Below are 4,843 nucleotides of genomic sequence, written 5' to 3'. Positions count from 1 at the left end.
AGCTGTTCCAATTCAATTGCACTCTTGTACCCATAAACCATTGTTCAAAGGTCCATATCTTTATTTCTTTTTTCTATTTTTAATTTTTATTTATTTTTCTGTAATACATCTTGATAACAGCTTCCCTTCCCACAACTCCTACAAGTTCCCCCACTTCCCTCCCCCACAGATCCATTATCCACCCTGTCTCTCCCCAGAAAAGAGCAGGCTTCCCAGGAATATCAACCTAACATGGTATGACAAATTACAATAAGTCTAGGCACAAACCCTCATATCAAGGCTGGGTGAGGCCACCTAGTAGAAGGAAAAGTGTCCTAAACATAGGCAAAGGAGTCAGAGACAACCCAAACTCCCACTGTTAGGAGTCCCATAAGAACACCCAGCTACACAACCATTACATATGTGCAGAGGATCTAGGTTAGACCCATGCAGACTCTGTGATTGCCACTTCAGTCTCTGTGAGCCCCTATGAGCCCTGCTTAGTGGGGTCCACAGAACATGCTCTTTTAAAATCCAGTCTATCAACTTACTTATTTCTAAAGCTAGCATCTTCTGAGTAATGATTAATGATTGACATTTTTTGGATTGGGTGACACACATAGTAATCTTTCCTTCTTTGATTCTTTTTCTTGTTCTTATCTTTAAAATAGATTGCCTACAGAAATGTTTTAAATTAGATTTAGTACCCAGCCTACATATCAGCATCTTAATTTATAAATTATTTTATATATGAACTATAAACTTAAACTCCTATCTCAATTTTCTTATGGGACAACAAATCTGACAAAAGAAAAGCCTATCTCCACTCACAAAGACAGTTATTGTTGAATAATTGGTGGGTTTGGTGTCTTTTTTACAAATTATTTTTTGTCTATCTCAAAGTTGACTCTCAAAATTCAGAGCTTTTTTATGGTAGCGGTGGTTGTATTATTTTTACTTGATTAAAATATAATTACATCATTTCTCCCCTCACTCTTCTTCCTCATACCCCTCTCATGTCTGTCCTTACCTCTGCCTCCCAAATTCCTGGCTTCCTTTGCATATACATATGAATGAATAAACAATGCATACAAAGTGTTGAGTCTGTCCAGTGTTGCCTGCATGTGTGTGTTTCTATGGCTAACCACTTGGCACTTGGTTAGTTTGGGTTGACTGGCTGATATGTAATAACAAAATCAAAAAATTATTGACTATTTTTCTTTTAAATCCAGATGATGATGATAATGATGATGATGATGATGATGATGATGATGATGATGGAAGTAATACTGATACTACTAATGGTGTTGAAAAAATAATGATAGTTAACAGGTATTGGGTTTATACTATGTGTCAGCACTACTAACATAAGCACTTCATTTAAATATATTCAAAGGCCTACTTAATACTACTACTTAATACTACTACTTGCATGTTGCTTAGGCACCTGGATTATTACATGATCCAAAATCCAAAGTACTGTCCAAAGTAAGAAAAATGATAGAAAAGATTATAGAGAGCTTATTTGCTAATAAAGAAAGAGAATAAATGAGGAAACAAATAAAATTCAACGTTAGGTAATAAGGAAGAAAAAAACTTGTGGGGAGGTAATGGTGTGCTGGTTAGCTTTTTTTCAACTTGACGTAAGTGTCACCCAGGAAAGGAGAAAACTGAGGAATATTCCTCCATCAAATTGGCCTGCAGGCAAGTCTGTGGAGCATTTTCTTGATTAATGGTTAATGTGGGAGGTCCCAATCTCTGAGTACTGTACTATACTCAGACAAGTGATCCTGAGGCTATGAAAACATGGGAAGCAAGCCAGTAAGCAGCATCCCCGCATGGTCTCTGCTTCAGGTCCTGCCTCCAAATCCCTGCCTTGAGCTCCTGCCCTGACTCCCCTTCAAGATGGGCTGTATATGATGTAATATCACAACAACAGAAAGAAAATTAAGACAGATGATGATGAGGTATGTATGGGTAGGTATAGCTACATGAGATGGAATGGTTAGACAAGACATATGGTTAGTGGTGGCATTTTAACTTGAGAGCTAAAACGTTGATAATGAACCAGCTATGAGAAAAAAAACTATGATAAGGCATTCCAGGCATAAGGAATAAAAACATAAACTTTCTGTCACAGGAAAGCTTAATATGCCATCACAATAGGTAAAAGCAACTAGAAAATAGTAGCGCAGACCTTTAATTCCAGGAGGCAGAGGCAGGCAGATCTCTGTGAGTTCAAGGCCAACCTGGTCTACAAAGTGAGTCCAGAAGAGCCAAGGCTACATAGAGAAACCTTCTCTCAAAAAAAACACAAAGGAAAATAAAATAAGGAAGGGAGGGAGGAATAAAGGAAAGAAAGAAAGAAAAAGAAAAGAAAAGTAATAGGCATAAAGACATAATGTAAGGTGATGTAAGCAATGTGGACAGTCACTAAATTATAAAGAAACTAGAAGGGCATAGAAGGAGTTTTGATTTTATTCAACATACAATGGGAAGTTATGAGAGAATTTTTACTGTAATGGGAAACAACCACTATCTGATTTATACTCCCATTATGTTAACGCTGAAGGTCTATGGAGGGAGCTTAGGGACTAAACTTCAAGTTTCTGGCAATAGACCAGACTAAAAAAGATGGTGATTTAAGGATGGCATCAATGCTGGAAGTTGTAAGAAGTGACCAGCATCTAGATCGGTTTTAGAGGCAAAAATGGATAGAAATTACCAGACATAATATATACAATAGAAAGATACATAAAGATGATTCTCAATTCTAGCTTACGAAAATGACTAAAGCTAGGGCCAAGCTAGTAGCTATGTTTGTTGAAGGCCATCGGCTGTGGAATTTGTGATTTTGGTGAAGATTGAAGTCATGGTTGGTACAAAAAGTGATGGCCAATTCCAGATCACTGGTATTAAGAAATATTTCAACTTTTATACTCTCACAGGTAGAATGAATTGTGTCCTGGACACCTATGGAGACATTGCTTTGTTGGTCTTATACTTCAGGTTAAGGCCTAAAAAAAACTCCAGCTGTGAAAGCAACATTGATGGATTTTGAAATGTCTGACCTCATGTGTTAAGCCCCATGCCTGAAGAACCTGATGTCAACTCATCATGTAGTACTCAATTTATACAATAAATTATGAACCTGGGGGGAAAAGAAATTAACTAAAGCTATCTAAAATGGGAAAGACTTTGATGAAGACTGGGTTCATAGGTGATGTAGAGACAATCACCAATTCTGTCTGGATCATATGTTTGTGGAACTACTCAGGCATCTATGTGGAGATATGAAGTATATTTTTAATCTATTAACCAAAAGCAACCAAGAGGGATTTCAGAGATGGATGAGTGTGTAAAGTGCTTGCTGCACAAGCAAGAGGATCTGAGTTCAGATCTTAGCTCTGTGCATCCATGAGCATCTGTGTGCATGGCAAAGGAAGGTGGACACAGGTGTGTGCCCAAGCTGCACTGGCCAGCTATTCTAGCTGAAACACTAAGCTCTAGGTTCTGCAAAGAGACCCTGTCTTGGAAATAATGTAGAGAACAATTGAGGAAGTCATACTGATGTCAACCTATGGGCTACACATACAAATGGGTGTGTACTCCTTCATACACACACACACACACATACACACACACACACGAAAACATACATCACACAAATATTCTCACAAAAAAGCAATCATGTGGAAGAAAGGTACTGTATGTAAACATATCTGTAACGGGTACATATCCCTAAATAATACACAAATAACTTGTGTTTGTCAGCCTGCTAAAATGTAAGTTTTACGAGAGCAGCAATCTTGCCTATTATATTCCTCTTGAAGTTCTAGAGCCAATAACAGTGTCTGGAAAATTATGGATCACAAAAACTGTGCCTAAGAAGAAGGGAGAAAATGAGGAAAGAAACTTGTTTTGTAATCAGATTAGATTTTAAATGCAATGACACAGATGAGTACCTTTTTTTTTTTTTTTTTCATTAGATTAGAGAACTACTAATATGGCAGGTTAAGTTCATGGAAAACATGAGGTGGAACATATTTCCTAGAAGTGGGATTATCAAAGACAGGTTACTATTTCACTTCTCACATACCAGGAATGAAAAAGGCCAGAACCAGAGGAAAGCAGATCTCTGTGAGTTTGAGGCCAGCCTGGTCTACTAAAGTGAGTCCAGGACAGCCAGAGCTGTTACACAGAGAAATTCTGTCTCAAAAAAGCCCAATACATATATATGTTTTAATTAAAAACAAAAAAGAAAAAGAAAAAAAAGAAAAGGGCCAGAACTAGCTCTCTTATGGAAAAAGGCCAGTAGTCTCCTTTCCTTGAACTAACCTTCCCAGATAGAGAATAAATGTTCTCCAGTCAAGCAAACACAAGTACTTCCACTCCTCCACAAGAATCTCCCATTTGCATGCATTATTTCAGGGGTCAGTAAACTATGGCCCTTGGGCCAAATTCATCCTTGTCTGTTTTTGTATGTCCAAAGAAATAAAAATGGTTTTTACATTTAAAAATAATTTTTAAAATCAAAAGAAAAATGATATTTCATGAAACATTAGTTATATGAAATTTAAATTTAAGTATCCATAAATAAAGTTGTAAAGAACATAACCATACTTCCTCATTTATATATTACCCATGGGTGCTTGGGTGCTACAATAGCAGAGCTAAATATTTGTGAAACAGGCTATATGGCGCAAGATGCTAAAAAATTTAGTCCCTGTTCTTTTAAAGAAAAAGTAGGTAGCTGTCTTTATGGTTGCAGTTCATGGTTACCACAATGCGTGTGTGTGTGTGTGTGTGTGTGTGTGTGTGTGTGTGTGTTCTGTAATTGGGTTAGATTTTAAATGCAAAGACA

General features: G+C 37.1%; 1 pseudogene; it reads left to right on the top strand.

The window, feature by feature from the left end:
• Positions 1–2,851: 2,851 nt before the first annotated feature.
• Positions 2,852–3,062, top strand: LOC127185095 (ATP synthase membrane subunit K, mitochondrial-like; annotated as a pseudogene).
• Positions 3,063–4,843: the final 1,781 nt, after the last annotated feature.

Source organism: Acomys russatus, chromosome X, assembly GCF_903995435.1.
Source record: "Acomys russatus chromosome X, mAcoRus1.1, whole genome shotgun sequence".
Classification (NCBI taxonomy): domain Eukaryota; kingdom Metazoa; phylum Chordata; class Mammalia; order Rodentia; family Muridae; genus Acomys; species Acomys russatus.
Note: the sequence above shows the minus strand (reverse complement) of the source record. Positions and strands in the feature narration are given on the sequence as shown.